Raw genomic sequence first — 17,722 nt, forward strand, 5'->3', positions numbered from 1 at the left:
GTGCACTAAGATAATCAGGACAGTATTATCAGCATGTAGTTGCCCCAAGACCGCTCCGCAGAGGGTCTCTGTACTTGAGAGGATCTCCAATGGAATAGCTAAGTCCAAACCAAAGCGTCTCCGTAAGAAGAGATCGGCTGTTCATGATAACGAACTTCCAAAAGTCACAATTAACATGGCTGATAAGGAAAAGTCGATTCAAAGTCACAATTAACATGGCTGATAAGGAAAAGTCGATTCGACCTTCTAGTTCTGACCCTCTCGTATCGTATCGTTTGACTCGGCTATGCGTAGGGACCACTAGACGTAGGGACTACCAGAGAATGCAGAGAGGTTTATCATCGGATGATGAAGCATCAGATGCTAACTCGGCAATCGCTTCTGATAATTCGGTATCCAGTCCGGGACAATCTCGCGAAGTGTTCATGATCAACACCGAGCAGATCGTCAAAATTCTCGAGGATGCTCTAACCAAGCAGAAAGAGGCATTCAAGTTCGAAATGGAAACGGCTATGCGGCGGATGAGGGAAGAACATGACCAACAAATCCGAGCTTTGTCGAATCAAATTAGTGAATCCAACCGTCGCAATACTGCTAACCAAGCAAATAGCGATTCAGATGTAGATGAACGTCTCAATCCTGATAACCCTCCCGTTGACCAAAACACTGGGGGTGACTCCACTAAAGATAACAACGCTGGGGGTGGTTCCACCGAAGATGACAATGTCGGGGGTGGCCGTGTTATTCCTCTTTCAAATCGTCTGAGGCCCGACACGAGTGAGGATGAGAAAATAAAAGATCTCGAGAGCAAAATCAACGCTCTAATGTCTACTCGAGAGGTGAAAAGGACCGGCATTCCATGTCCCTATCCAAGAGAATGGGATTCGATCCCGTATCCGGCGAAGTTTAACCTGATTAACTTCACGCCGTTTGACGGGAAGGGTTCACCCACTAAACATCTGATATACTTTAAGTCCCACTTGGGTATGATCTCCGGCAATGAAGCCTTGATGGTTCGGTCATTCGTTGGCACCCTTCGCGGGCCGGCCTTCGATTGGTACTGCCGTCTTAAGCCCGGAAGTATTAACAACTGGGACGATATAGAGAACTCATTCCTTGGTAACTTCTTTGATAACGACGACGAGGTATCCATCAGAACACTTTTCGATGAGAAACAAGAAGATGAAGAGACAGTCGACGACTTCGTCAAGCGCTTTCGGAATAAAGCAATGAACTGCCGAGATCCGATCACGGATGACTTCATCCTCCAGACATGTCATAACAACCGATCTATTGAGATATTAGAAGTTATGGGAGTTGCACCGTCCAACACTTGGAAAGAGTTGAAGACGCGCGGAGAGCGGGCCGAACGCTTCCTCCGAAGGAAGAAAGCCGAGAGGAGCCAACCGACGGCGAATCTTCCGAACTCAAACTTCGCCTCCCGTAGTAAAGGGAAAACACCTGCAGTAGCTGTTGACGCCAATCAGACGTCGCAACAGCAACCCCGAAGACAGCAGAAGACTTCGGGTTCAAGACCCCAAAAAGAGTACTCCTTCAAGGATGAAGATGTTCCAGCCATTTTCGAGTCTCTCCTTGAAAACAACAAGATCAAGCTGCCACCTGTCGTAAATCAGGAGGAAGCTGACAACACTGCGGATCCGAAATACTGTGCGTACCACAGGAGGATCTTTCATCCCACCAAGGATTGCTTTGCACTCAAAAATAGCATCCAAACCTTGGTTGAAGCCGGCGTTATATCGCTCAATTGAGACGAATGAACACTCCTACAAGTATAAGAGTATAAACTACTCCTTCTGAAACTCCAAAGAGTATACGAGTATAAACTGCTTCTCAATTACTCCAATAAGTATATGAGTCTAAACTGTTTCCCACTCTTGACGGGATGTTCCTGGAGAATTTTTATATGTAATATTCTTAAGGATAACTTGATCATGTAACCGAATGCAATGATAAACCCAGTTTCGTGAAGAAGCTGGGGGTGGATGATTCATGTAACGGGGAGTTCCCGGAAGAATACTATATGTAATTTTCTTAGGGATAACCCGATCATTACAAACAAAGTGATAAACACTAAACCCCCACTGTGATTTCCGAACACTCTTTTGCTGAGACGAGATTCGATTGCTTCGGTGGATCAATCTTCCCTCACAAAACTCCTATTGGTGTTTGACGACAGATCAACATTTCCTCACAAAATACCTCACTGGTCAAATCAATTGACGGTGGGTCCACTAAGATTTCTATCCGCCAGTTCATGGCAATTTTCAAAGCTTGACGTGTTAAGTCCTGATCACTTAACATCAAAATCCTCCATCGAGTGGCTAGTACAAACCAGTATTTCTACTGCTACTTGTATTCCACTCCCTTTGCTTTCAGGTCAAACCTATAAAAGTTAGGGCCAAAGCCAGATTCCCCTCTCGATTCCTTCTATGAACGAGAGGTCCACTTTCAAATTGAGCAATCAAACTTATAAAAGTTAGGATTGTCTCCAACTTCACTTAGTCAAACCTGCAGATAGTTAGGACTAAGATTGAGTTATCCCTTTCAATAAACGAAAGATTTTCATCTTTTCCTTTTTTCAGCCAAACCTATAAAAATTAGGGTCGAAATCGGAATTTCCCCTCAATAAATGAGGAACTCTTTTCTTGGATCAAGCAACCAATCCTATAAAAGTTAGGGTTACTTGAATCTTTCCGATTCTCAGAGTGGAGATCTCACTCCTAGTTTTATCTTTCCAAATTTTGGGGGTGGAGATCCCACCTCGAGTCTCCTTTCCAACTGGAGATAGAATATAAAATTCTTCCTCTTCAGTGTTGAGAGATAGAATATAAAATTCTTCATCTCCCATTTCGGGTTCGTCTTTGCCCCAAGAGAAGACAGCACTTTTTCAACTCCCAAAATCCGTGCCTCACAGGTACGGGGAATTTTATCCCGAATCCTGAGTAGGGATAAGTCAACGCCTAACACGCGTTGCCGGTTTAGTCTTTCACCGATTAAAAAAGACACCAGAATCTAGTCTGGGGCATTTTATCCCGAAACCTAAGTAGGGATAAGTCAGCGCTTAACACGCGTTGCTGGTTAGTTCTTAACCGTAAAAAAAGAACAAAAGCCCACATATTCAATATTGTGGCAGGTTGTTATTAATAACACCAAAATCCGTGCCTCACACGCGTAGGAAATTTTATCTCGACTCCTTAATAGAGATAAGTCTACGCCTAACACGCGTTGCCGGTTTAGTCTTTCATCGAGTGAAAAAGACACCAGAATACGAGTCTGAGGACGTTTATCCCGAATCCTAAGTAGGGATAAGTCAACGCCTAACACGCATTGCCGGGTGCTATATTCCCGTAAGAATGGCGAAGTCTATGTATTCAAAATCATAGCGCCAAGTCTAGGAGAATTAACTCTCTTAGCGCAACGTTACATGTGAAACGGGTTTTAATAATTCACATGCTAGCCCGATTCAAACGGTAATCGGTAAAGGCACATCAAACCCGTTGAAGGCTGGGGGTTTGTCAAAAATCCCAAAGTCTATGTCGAACACACATCGCCGGTTTAGTCTTTCGCCGACTGAAAAAGACACCAGAGTCTAAATCTGGGGAATTTACCCCGAAGCCTAAGAAGGGGTAAGTCAACGCCTAACACGCGTTGCCGTTTAGTCTACTCACACGAGAAAAACGAAGCCTATGTATTCAAAGTCATAGCACCAAGTCTAAGTGAATTAATTCTCTTAGCGCAACGTTATGTGCGGAACGGATCCAAAATAATCCGCACACTAGCCCGACTCAAACGGTAGTCGGTAAAGGCTCATCAAACCCGTTGAAGGCTGGGGGTTTGCCAAAAATACCATAAGTATTATGGTTGATTATTCCATATGGAGTAAGACATCATAATAAATGAGACATAATGAATACATCAATTTTCGACGCAAACAAACTGACGACCACAGTGGGAGAACAAGTGATTTGGGGTAAATTGATATATTCATTGCGTCGACAATTGAATACCACTTGTGCTTGATCTTGTTTGTTTTCGACGCAATGAATACCACTGTGGTCACCAGTTTGTTTGCGTCGAAAATTGATGCATTCATTGCGGTATTCATTACAACTTTAGTCGTTTACAATGAAAACAAAAAGGATAGTCTTTTTATAAGACCTTTACACAATGAAAACAAAAGCTACAACTCTCGCCAAAACAAACGCAGAGAGATCATTTATCGGTCTTCTGCTTGCGTGGGTGTCTTTGCCTGTGCCGGGGTTTATCCGTGGACCACCTTAGATCTAGATCCGGTTTATGAAAAATTCGGCAGAGCTTCGTCTTCACCGAGGAAGTATTTGATTTGAAGCGCTGAGATCGACCAAGCGAAATCAAGGCTCTTCTCGAGATTAAGACCAAGCCTAATCTCAAGGGACGGACGGACGGGGTTCAGATCCTTCGGATAGCTCCTTCGATCAAAACTTTGCCTCGATCCTCGTACAAAGGACCCAAGCGATCAACTATCCTCACCTTGAATCGGGACAAATCCATGTTGTCGTGGGGCTCCACCAGAGGTGCGGAACTCGAAGGTATCAACGTAACCGGTGCAAAACGTCTTCTGTCTCGACCCTAGCGCGGGTCAGATTTAAGTGACCGACGGGTTGGAGGGTCGGATTCAAGTGACCCGCGATTTGGAAGGTCGGATCCAAGTGACCCACGATTTGGAAGGTCGGATCCAAGTGACCTGCGATTTGGAAGGTCGGATCCAAGTGACCTGCAAATTGGAAGGTCGGATCCAAGTGACCTGCAAAGTGGAGGGTCGGACCTGCGTTTCTGCGGGTCAGACTGAAGTGACCCACGTTTTTCTATCTTTTTGGCCGCCGTCTTAGACTTTGGCCTCCATACTTGGTGCAGTCTTTGTGGCTTATTTTCCACTCCTTCTTTCTCCAATTTCTTGGCTTCTTGCATAAGAATTTTTGCTTGTGCAAGCAATGCGCGGCGTTTCTGAATCCGCTCTTGAAGAGTCGATCGGGTCCTTTTGACGCGAACCCATTCGTTCTTCGCTGGTTTGAAAGAGGAGGGGCTGTCCACTCTCTGTTGTGATGGTTGGCACCTCCTAGACTTTAGATCCGCTTTATAGCGGATTCCATCAATTGGTTCCAAGGCTTTGGCCAGTTGGCGTGCAAGGCGTTGGTGTCGCCTCTGACGTGCTCTCTTTGATAGAGTGGGCACATCATCAACAGTCGACCCCTTACTCAAGGGGTTCAGATCTGTAGTTTTGACCTCGTCGGATGCCGGCGGGGCGTTGTCAGCCACAAGTGCAGCGGTGGTGGGAAGATCTTCTTCTTGGGCTTCTGCAGCTGAAGTCCAACGGGTCTTCCTAGAATAGGTCTTCCTGCACCTGCGAGGAGAGGCCGATCTGGAGGAGGAGGACAAGTATTCCTCGTACTTCCGCTGGTCGAAATCATATTCGACCTCCGTTTCAACCGGGATCGGGATCCGAGGTTACGACACGTCAGCCTTCGCAGAAAGGCTGTCGGCTCCCACTGTGGTCGCCAGTTTGTTTCCGTCGAAAGTCACCTTAGTCATTGATTTCCACGCAAGCAGAAGACCGATAAACGATCTCTCTGCGTTTGTTTTGGCGAGAGTTGTAACTTTTGTTTTTATTGTGTAAAGGTCTTATAAAAAGACTATCCTTTTTGTTTTCATTGTAAACGACTAAAGTTGTAATGAATACCGTAATGAATATATCAATTTTCGACGCAAACAACCACCTAAAAGACCCATCGATTGATGGATAGAAGTGCCAAACTCCACCTCGGTTTTCTTGTTCATACCAATATGCTCAAAGGACTTCAATTTTCAGGTCAAAGCACTCCTCAACAAACTAATATCCCAACCTCAACTCCTTCTTTCTCGGCCATCTATCTCAAAGCACCAACAAACCAATGTGGAACAAACGAAGAATAGATCCAAACTGATAAAGGATAGATTTTTACCTCCAATTGAAACGCTAACAAGAGCCTCCGAAAGATCTCAGCCCGCACGACGGAAACGAGATCCACAAATAGGAAAAACCCCACATTTATCACCAACTGAAGCCCTAGACGAACTTCCAAAGCGATCTACTCCTCCAATTAGCCCAAGCGTAGCCTAAGCTCTGATACCACTTGTTGTGCTCTGGTACTACTTGTTGTGTACGGAAGCCACTTGTTGTGTGGAACCAAACCAAACACCCATTAGAACAAAACTGTTTTTTTTATAGCGTTGAATGATAGCGTTTATGTTGTAAGTGCTATAGATCGTATGTGCCTTATTTTTTGATAGCGTTTGAAAAATTTTAAATGCTATAAGTACTTGATCGTAATTTTTTTTGTTTTGGTGCGTTGAAAAGTTAAGCGGGAGACTGAAAATTAAAATAGGCCCGCCCCCACAGCTAGCCCTAAATTTTAATCCCCCCCCCAAATTATTTCGATTCCTCTCCTTTAGATCTCTGCAATTCGCTCCCTCCCTCACTCTCTCTCGCCAAAACTAGCCAGCGGTGCCGCCCTCCTCTCATCCTCGTTTGAGCTCTCTCGCCGCCTCCCTCTCTGTCTCGTCACCAAAACCAGGGCCGCCCTCACTTCCTCTCTCGTCGCCAAAACCATTGCCGCCCTCCTCCTTGCATCGTCGTCGGAGCTCTCTCGCCACCTCCTCCTCTCCCCTAAAAACCCTGATTTGAGCTCCTCTGATTCGAGCTCCTCCTCCTCCTTCAGTAGTAGGCCGACCAATCGATTGGACATTATTGTGGTCGCCGCTCAAAGCTCTGTCGCTCCCTCCTTCTCTTCGGTGAAAACCCTAACCCTAATCCCCCTTTCCATCAAAAACCTAATCACCACTTAATTTGGCCTTCTCCTCCTCTTGCAGCTGTTTTCCGGCTGGCTTTGCTTGCCACTCCTCCGGTGCTGCTGCCTTTTATCCTCCTCTACATTGAAAGGTATGTGAGTTGTTTTGGATCAATATCATCAAAAACTATGTGATCTCTATTGCGAATTAACCATTGAAAGGTATGAAAGTTTAGGGTGTTATTAAAGTGCAATTAACCATTTTTGCTTTAAAGAGTTTTAGTCGTTTGCTCGAATTGTTACTAGAGTGATTCGGTCTCATGAATTGCAGAGAAGTTTGAGGGACATCACGGAGCTTTATGGCTGTGAGAGATCTTTGGATGGAGTTGAAAAACACAGAAAGGTCTCAGGGTTAGACTTGATTGGTTCGAAGTGTTTCAAGGCTGCAAATTTGTCTGTCGTCTTCATTGATGACGACATTATGTTTGCTAAAATACTTGAATGGGGTTGGCACAAGTCTGTTGTTCCTACCGTTGGTAGAATCTTGAGGATTGAGCATTTGGCTGAAACAATCTTCAATGTGGTAAGGACATTCATTTTTTCCTCTATATCGAACTTAATTTAGCGTGGGATGCTCGTAAATTTTGATAAACTGGAGGGATTGAAGACTTCATATCCATGCGAAATAATCCACTAGAAATTTGGTCGTAGAAGGGTGTATGTGAAAAAAGGACCCCATTGGATGTGAAGTTCTTATGTAACATTGGATTGATGGCTCTCATGTTCTTTTAATTAAAGGGGTATTATATGCCTTGTATTATGATACAAAATGTAAATACTCAAGTCTTTGGCATTAAATATTGGAGATAGACCAGCTAATTAATATTCTCAACACAGTACACATTTTTTGTGAGTTGACAACTGTGGTGAAAAATGCATTTATTGAGTGATATTATTGGGATTTTATCTCTATTGCGAATTACCTACCTCTTTTATGTGTAAAATACTATGTTACATATGCATCAGAACCATGTCCCGTATGACAAGCAACTACAATTTACAAAAAATATGGTATATGTCAGAGATAGTTGTTTTCTATTGCGAATTACCAGCCTCTTTCTTGTATAAAATGTTATGTTACATACGCATCAGAACCATGTCCCATATCAAAACCAGCTACAAATTGCAAAAAGTATGGTATATGTCAGAAATAGTTGTTTTCTATTGTGAATCACCATCCTCTTTCATGAACAAAATGATATGTTACATGGGCATCAGAACCATGACCCTATGAAAACTAACTACAAATTGTAAAAGTATGGTATAATATGTTACATGGGCATCAGAACCATGACCCTATGAAAACTAACTACAAATTGTAAAAGTATGGTATAAGTAGTTTTTCCCCCCATTCTCTTTGAAGTTGATATGATCTACTCATTTATAGTCCAACTGGAGAGGTGGGCCTGCCATTTAAAGCAGTCAACTGACTTGAACACTTTGGTATGCATGACCGAATCCCCTTATTTGTCCCTTAACCAATTGCCAGATATAGCTCAAACTTCAATTGATGTACATCTATCTTTTGGAGTATTTATGTGTTCTTCAACATTTGGTTTCATGTGAAATTTCTTTCTACAGAAGGCACTATTATTATTTATGATATTGAGAAAATTTTTTGTAACTCAGATTTTCCATCTTACTTCAATTATTATGTCAGTAAGAAGGATGCCGAAGAAGGTTTGCTTGAAGATTTACATGGTACGTGCAAAGAAAGGCATGCAATACCTGGTGCTAGCATATATGCTTGATTCGATAATTTATTATTTTTAAGAGTTTTACCCCTTTTTCATGCATTTCTTTCCTGTTCTTTGATGTAGACTTCTATTTGGGACTAAATTCAATTTGGGTAGGCTATTTCTTGTCGGATAGTAGTGAATGAAAAACCATTACTGACTCTTCTTTTTGGTCGATGAATCAGTGAAATATGAGGCAAAGCCTTTGGTCATATATGCTAGCACCAAGACTGAAGAATCATTTTTTGCTGCATTACAACGAAGTGGTTCGTTGCTCAAATCCTATGCCAAACAAATAGTTTGGTTTTCTTTACTGACTTGCAAACTTCTGCATATGGAGATGAGACCACTGTGGTAAAGCTTATACGAAGTTCCATATTCAGCTATGAACAGGCATGGCACAGGTATGAAGTCTGAATCGAAGTTGACGGAATAATATGTAACAGCTTGCTTAGTGATTTCTTTTTAGATTGTCTATGATGAACTTGGCCATAAGGCAATAAAAGTATGAAGGTTATTGTAATTATCAGTTAATTTCTTTCATTTAATTTATTTTTTCTTATAACTATTTGACTGCTTGTCAGAGTTAAACATGCACGTTCATGCAACCTAAAGATGTTTTAATTGTTAAGGTTATGTTAATTTTGGTCACCATGAATTCAGGTATATAATTAACTTCTGTTGCTGATTGCACTGCATCATTTCTTCCTTTTTTTTATTTAGATTTACATGGTACAAGACACCTGATTGGTGAATACATCGTATGGTTATGTATTTATTGCTTTTTGAAGTACATGATGCTTATGTTGCAAATTTTAGTTTCTACAGCTGGGAAGCCTGTTCGGATCAAGAACAAGAGCTTTATCAACTATTTATTTACATGTAGTTTGAACTTTGCTTTAAGCTTCAACTTACCTATGCAAATTCACACAGGGTAACAAAATTAAGCTTCAACTTACCTATGCAAATTCACACAGGGTAACAAAATTATATGAAGCTTTCACATTTCTGAACTTCTTTCTTACTGTTTATTTAATGCTTTTTTCCTCATCCATAAAACTATATCAGTCTAATATTTGGTTGAAATTTTCAGTTGTGGAGACAAGGACTTGGACTTGAGGCTATCTAACCCCCTGCACCTTCGCTCTGTTTTAGAGGATACAAAGTTCTCTAAATGTAGAGTTGTTCTTTTGCATGCATCTTATCCATTTTCCAGAGAAGCATCATATCTTGCTTCTGTGTACCCCCAGGTCTGTTCTTTCACGAATCAATTTGTCATAAACTTTATGTGCTCAATGATTATTTGCTTATTTACTAGTAGGCCTACCTTGACTTTGGGTTGGCGGTGCCAAAACTTAGTGCATCTCTTTGGACTATAGGAAAGGTTAATATTAGTATCTATATAACTCTCAGTAAACTGAAACAAAACAGAAAAGGAACTCTGCAAGCAAATAGGTAAAAATTAACATGATGCTAGTTTCTTTGCCACAAAGAGGAACCAAATGAATACCGAGCAAACAAAACACACTTTTTAGCATTTAATGTTGTACTGACGATGAGATTATCGCCAAAGAATCGTATGAGAAAAACTATAAGATATCATTTTCATTTTCGATTTTTTTTAACAAGTCCAGGATGTTGATCTCTTGATCAGAGGCTTCATCAGCTTAGCCTCCTCTAGGGAGATCATTCCAAGATGTGAGGGATCCTCTAACATTATTTTTGTAACCAAGTAACCTGCAATGGACCAAGTCTGATACTTTCTTGCCTGTTTGCCAACGAATCGGCCTACTTTGCCATCATAGTATTCTGGCCAGCTGTCCTTCTGAAGCCGTGCCTCGGCTAGGTCAATTGCTCTTCTTGCGATTTGTGGTCGGCTGACTTTGATGCATGCTGCAGTGAGCAGCCACAGGAGGACTGGAGAAAGGGTAGAAAGGAGGAGAATGAAAAAAAATTACTGATTAGTTTATTGAAGGGAGAGTTTTCATAGTTAGCAATGAAATCAGTTTTAGTGTACTTGTATAGAAGACCGTATTTGTTTTTTGGCACATTTGTGTTGACTCTTCTTGTATGCTATAACTTCGTTATGTATCAGTTTGAACCTTTAAATGAAATATTTGCTTTTATGGTTGTCATAATTGAAAGCTATTTCTAGTTCAACCTCAAAGGTTAATAGGTACAACTGAAATGCTATATGAAGTGGAAACAATTGCTGAAATGCTATTAAAAGAAGAAAGACAGCATTCGCTGAAACGCTATTGTAATAACTCAAAGCTATCAAATGTAAGACAATAGCAGCGTTGAAATGCTATGAATGAAAACTAACTAATAGTATTTTTCAACCGCTATGAAAGATATTCGTCATAGTAATATAGAAACGCTATTGAATACCCTTTTATAGCTACATAAAAATTCTATGGTTGGAACCTTTTTGATAGCGTTTGCGAAAGCTCTATGTAAAGCCACAGACCTACTACAGCGGGTTCTGACACAACGCTGATTAAAACGCTATGAAATAATACCATAGCATTTTCGGCCGCTATAGACGATTTCAGGTGGTGTAGTGACCGAGAGAGAATGCAACTCAAATCAAACAATAATGGAACAGACTCAAACATAAAGTTTAACATGGTTCGGAAAGTTACCCATGTCCATAGGGCAAGAAGGAAATGGGGTTTCCACTAATAGAGAAGAAGAGTACAAACTGAGATTACAAAATCACACAAACTCACCAATTAATCTCACCAACAAAGCTCTAATTCTCTTCAAATAAAACTCTAACCAATAGCTCAGAAAATACCTCTTTTCTGTACTACAAATATCCCAAATTCGCTGCTCAATTATCTCTTCTAATCGTTCTATATATATAGAAATCCTAAAACTAAAAACATACTAGGAATTCTAAAACCAAAACAAAACAGATTAAGAATCCTAATAACATGTTACCAAAACAGATTTAGAATCCTGTTACCAAAACAGATTAGGAATCCCAATAACCTATTACCAAAACAAATTAGGAAACATATTAGGAACATGCTATCCAACAAATAGAAGTCCACATGTCCTAAAAACCCAACAAGAGTCCAAGTAGGAATAGACCTCTAATATGATTGGTTGTACAAAGTCTAATGTAAGTAGGACTATTGATCAAAATAAATCAAGCCATAAAAGGAACTCCTAAAGCAATATGGATTTGAGTATTTGAGGCAACCTATAACAAATCTCCACCTTGACTCAACTGCGTAGAAATCATTCACTCCAAAAACTAGCTTACTCCACCTTCTCCAATAGCCCCACAAGGCATCTAAGTGCGGCACGTATTGATCAAGTCTAAGCCCAAGTTGAACTTGCCAATTGAAAGATGTCACCTCAACAAATCAATTGAATTGTCCACACGACGACCGTAACTCTTAGCAAAGTCATCACCTAAAGTACCTCCTGAATAGCTGAAGGACACAAAATTGACAACCAACCATGCATAAGCTATCGTATCTTCATATCTTCACAGTAGTCGAATATCTCGTCTAGACCGATCTCTAGCAATAGTGTATTCCCGCTCTTCTTGCAACTGCTGAGATACTTCATCTACTTGAACGGGATCTGACTATTGAACTCCCGCAGTCTTATCTTACTGAAGAGCTGAATCACGAATTTCTAACTCTACCTTATGTCCTTAGTGCGCGCATTATCATCAACTGAAACCGATGACTATTTTTGGTGGAACATAGCACGCTCTTCCTGCGGTTGCTGAGGTGCTTCATCTACTTGAACGGGATCTAGTTGTAGAACTCCCGTAGTTTTATCCTGTTGAAGAGCTGAATCATAAATTTCTAACTTCACCTTATGTCCTGTAGTGCGCGCCTTATCAACTGAAATTGGTGACTATTTCTGGTGGAACATAGCAGACTCATCAAAAGTAATATCATGGCTGATAATAATTTTAGGAGACTTCAGATCAGGACACCACATTCTAAAGCCTTGAACACCTGATGCATAATCTACGAATATGCATTTCTTCGCTCGTGGCTCAAGTTTCAGTTGACTAACATGCACATACGCAGGGCAATCAAATATCCTAAGATTAGAATAATCTGTAGGCTTATCGGACCAAACCTCCTCTGGAGTTTTAAAACTAATAGCAGTAGATGACGACCGATTCACTAAGTAACAAGCCATATTCACCGCTTCGGCATAGTGTTCATTGCCTAAACCTGCATTGAACATCATACAACGAGCTTTCTCCAATAGGGTTCTGTTCATACGTTTTGCCACTTCATTCTATTGCAACGTGCGAGGGACTGTACGATGTCTAGCGATTCCCTCATTGCAGAACTCATTAAATTCTCCTCTATAAAACTCAAGGTCATTATCAGTTCTAAGCCTCTTAATCAGCCTCCCAGTCTGCTTCTCAATCAAAGACTTTCACTGCTTGAAAGTCACAAACACCTCATATTTATGTCTCAAAAAGTAAATCCAAACCTTTCTGGAGTAGTCATCAATGAAGATCAACAAATATTTGGAATTTCCACCCTCGAGGCAACTTGAGAAGGTCCTCAAATATATGAATATATAATTCAAAGTACCTTTAATTTGATGCACTGTCGTACTGAAGCTGACTCTTTTCTACTTCCTAAAGATGCAATGCTCGCAAAATCTCAATTTTCATGTACTCTATGCACATAAAAGACTCTTCTTGCTCAACTCGGTCAATTCATGCTCACTCATATGACCAAGTCTCATATGCCATAATCCGATAGTATTAGCTCTTGATGTCGATGATGTAACTGCAGACGAACTAATAACGATAGTACCCTATAAAACATACAAGATGTCGATCTTCTTTCCTTTCATAACCACAAAAGAGCCCTTTTATAACCCTAAAAACTCTACCTTCACCCAAAAAATTGCACCCAATGCTATCAAGAGTGCCCATAGTGATGAGATTCTTCCTTAAACCTAAAACATGCCTAACATCAGTCAAAGTCTTGATTACTCCATCATGCATCTTAATACGAATTATGCTTTTTCCAATAGTCTTATATGAGGCGTTATTCCCCATAAGAACAGTTCCACCATCAATAGCTTTATAAGTGGTGAACCAGTCCTGATTAGGACACATATGATAGGAACAACTCGAATCCAAAATCCAATTATCCATGTTCATGTTTATATCATCTGTAACCAACAAAATCACATCTTTAGTAATATCAACTTCAGTGAAATCCACCTTTGATTTTCCTTCATACTCATCTTGTTTATTCTTGTTCTTTAATCTGTAACAATAGGTCTTGATGTGCCCTTTCTTCTTGCAATATCTGTAGGTCAGATTCCTATGCTTCGACTTATATCTATTACTTCCAAAACCCTTTTTTTTATCTTCCTCGAACAAACAAACCATCAGCTTTATCGCCACTTTTACTTGTAGTTAACTCTTTATCGATCTTCTCCTTATTCAACAAGTTCTCTTTGTTGTCCTTGATGTCAATAGAATCTCGACCATAAATCATAGTATCCCTGAAGTGCTTGTAGGAAGGCATCACAAAACACAATAACAATATGACTTGATCTTCATCATTGATCTTAACATCAATCTTATTCAAATCTGTAATCACAGAATTAAATTTACCAATATGAGATTTGATGGGTGTACCCTCCGACATCCGAAGTGTGTACAAACGCTGCTTCAAGAGGAGGTGATTAGTGAGCGACTCCATCAAATATAAATCCTCTAATTTGGACCACAAATCAACGATTGTCTTGTCCGTGAGAACTTCTTGTAAAACTTCATTTGTCAAACATAGGGCTGAGCATGGTTCGGTCCAAACCAAAAAAAACCGACCGAACCGACCCGAACCGATCCAAAAAAATCGGTTTTATGAGTAGGGCGGTTCGGGTCGGTTTGAAAACTTTTCAACCCGAACCGACCAAATATAGTACAATACTACTTATTCTGATCTCAAACCCTACCCGACCCGTCTCCAAAGAGTCAAAGACTCAAACCCTAAACTTATTTTCTGAATCATTATGAGTTGAAAACAATATCATTATATTAATGTTTAATGCTTCATAATCTCATATTTATTGATATCTTTTTTTTCTTTAACACAGTTTGTTGTTTGATAAGAAGTTTGATGATGTTAGAACCGAACAAACCAAACCGAACCGCACCGAACCGATTTGGAACAGTTCGGTTCAGTTTTGAATTATAGGCGGTTCGATTTGGTTGTTCAAATTTTGGTAAAAACCAAACCGAACCGACCGTTTCACACCCCTAGTCAAACATAATTGGATCGCTATGAGAGCTCTATCATCCAACTCGTTCTAATATTCCTCCGTCATAGTAGCTAGTTTCATCGACTTTTCGAATAAAGCCTTCTTCAATCCACTCTGTGTCAACATGGTGATCATCCTAACTTGCCAATGGTTGAAACTGATGTTGCCATTAAACTTCTCACTATCCTACTTCGTAGTGGTTGTCATCATTTTCTCCTCTGATCGATAGCTGAGGGCTCTGATACCAATTTGTTATGAGAAACTCCCCAGGATAAGCTAATATCAATTATATGAAAACACAAAAAATATCAAGAATACACAAACACAAAGATATATGTGGTTCATCTTGTAACCTACGTCCACGGGCGAAGGAGGAGAAAAGCTTTACTAAAAAGTGAGGAATACAAAATAGAGATCTCTCAATAACTCAATCCCAAATAACGCCCCAAGATTCCTGTACAATCTCTCTAAATAAAAGGAACAAAAGAGAAGAATATCAAATAAGCTTCACAAAATAACTCTCTTCTTAATTGGTGCTCTGAAGATTGATGAATCTAATTGACTTGAAAGACTATTCTTATATAGCCTTGAAGATCCTAACTCATTGTTGTCTAAGAAATAAGAGTTCTAATAGGAATAGAAGTCCACATGTCCTAAAAACCCAACAAGAGTCCAAGTAGGAATATATATCTAATATGATTGGTTTTGTAAAGTCTAATGTAAGTAAGACACTCGATCAAAACAAACCAAGCCATAAAAGGAACTCCCAAAGTAATATGGATTTGAGTATTTGAGGCAACCTATAACAGCTATCCTCAACTATTAGAGACTTTGTAAAATAATATTGTAAATGTTTATGAAAATAGTTGTCATATTTTATTTTATTTTTGTTTGTAGGTCCAATTGCAAAATTTATGCGTACTTATTCATAAAATCAATCCTAGAAGAGAAAGATGTTTTGTAGCTCACACCAGATTATTATACGGCATGGGTCATTAGAACAAAGATTGCTGCTCAATTACTCATTAAAGGGAGAGAGCAGAAGAAAATGAATGGTGAATGTGATGACGACGATGGAAATTTTTTTCACGAGGGAAGAATGATAGATATAGTTTGAAGGAGACGTTTAGATGTCATATTGTGAGTTGTTTTGCAAACTTTACAATGTAGCTTGTTTTGATATAATTGTAAACTTTTTTCTTCATATGTTATATTCTAGAGGTGGTTATTAATTATGTTAAGTACATACCTTAATTTGAATATAGTTATAAACTTGTAGTCAATTGTTAAGTAAAGCAATTAGTTGTTAACCTTATGGGTTAATTGTTAATATTATGAGTTAGTTATTAAGCTTATGCATTTGTTGTTAAGCTTTTTTGTCAATTGTTAGGCTTGTGCATTGATTAGTGTTAGTTGTTCAGCTTTTTCATTGGTTGTTAAGGTTATGCATTGGTTGTTAAGCTTATGTATTTGTTGGTTAAGCTTTTTCATTTATTATTAAGTTTATGCATTGGTTGCTAAACTTTTTCATCAGTTGTTAAGCTTATGTGTTGGTTGTTAAGTTTTTCATTAGTTGTTAAACTTATTCATTGTTAAGCTTTTTCATTAATTGTTAAGCTTATGAATTGGTTGTTAAGATCTTTTGTCAGTTGTTAAGTTTATGCCTTGGTTGTTAAGCTTATGTGTTTACTATTAAACTTTTTCATCTAGTAATAGAAAGAGGAGAAGGGATAGAGGAAATAACTAAATAATATTTATTAGTTGTTAATCATTAAAAAACTTAACAATGAACGTATAAGCTTAACAACTAATGCGTAAACTTAACAATTGATGAAAAGCTTAACAACCAGTGCATAAGTTTGACAACTAACAAAAATGCTTAACAACTAAGACATATGCTTAATAACCAATGGAAAAGCTTAATCAATGCATAAGTTTAACAACCAATATATAAGCTTAACAACTGATAAAAAAGCTTAACAACAAACGCATAAGCTTAACAATCAATGCATAAACTTAGCAAGTAACAAAAAAATTAACAACTAATATATAAGCTTAACAAACAACGAAAAAGCTTAACCAACACATAAGCTTAAGAATTAATGCACAAGCTTAACAACTAACTGCTAAACTTAACAATTGACTACAAGTTTATAAGTGTATTCAAATTAAGGTATGTATCTAACATAATAACTACCACTACAATATAACAAATGAAGAAAAATGTTTACAATTATTTTCAAAACAAGCTACACTATGAAGTTTACAAAACAACTCATAATACGATATCTAAACATCTCCTTCGAACTCTATTGGTTCATTGTCAGCTCGTGCAAAAAATTTCCATCATTGTCATGACATTCACCATTCATTTTTTTTTCTGCTCTCTCCCTTTGATGAGTAACTGAGTAGCAATCCCATGTACAATAATCTAGTGTAAGCTACAAAATGTTATTCTCTTCTCGTATTGCTTTTATGAATAAGTACGCGTAAATCTTGCAATTGTACCTACAAACAAAAATAAAATAAAATATGACAGTTATTTTTATAAACTTTTATAGTATTATTTTACAAAGTCTCTAATAGGTAGCTCTTCAAAATTTAACCAATTTACAACTTGAAAATAATTCTCTTTTCCCCATCTTTCTGTTTACACCATCCACCAACATTCACAATGATCCTTACCTCCAGATCCCAAACCCAATAATGGCGGATTTGACATCATACCATAATTGGAAAAGAGAAGGGCAACTGTCCTCTTGATACGGAATTTTTGTTAGCCACTATAGAGAAATTGAACATCACTCTAGTTTGAGAGGGGAAGATAGA

General features: G+C 39.1%; 1 long non-coding RNA gene across 1 annotated transcript; it reads left to right on the forward strand.

Annotated features, from left to right (window-relative positions):
* LOC109844340 lies at nucleotides 8,538–9,918 on the forward strand. Its single transcript, XR_002247992.1, has 3 exons — nucleotides 8,538–8,585; nucleotides 9,449–9,554; nucleotides 9,714–9,918. It is a non-coding gene; the product is annotated as an uncharacterized LOC109844340 (long non-coding RNA).

The sequence above is a fragment of the Asparagus officinalis genome, chromosome 1, assembly GCF_001876935.1.
Source record: "Asparagus officinalis chromosome 1, Aspof.V1, whole genome shotgun sequence".
NCBI lineage: Eukaryota > Viridiplantae > Streptophyta > Magnoliopsida > Asparagales > Asparagaceae > Asparagus > Asparagus officinalis.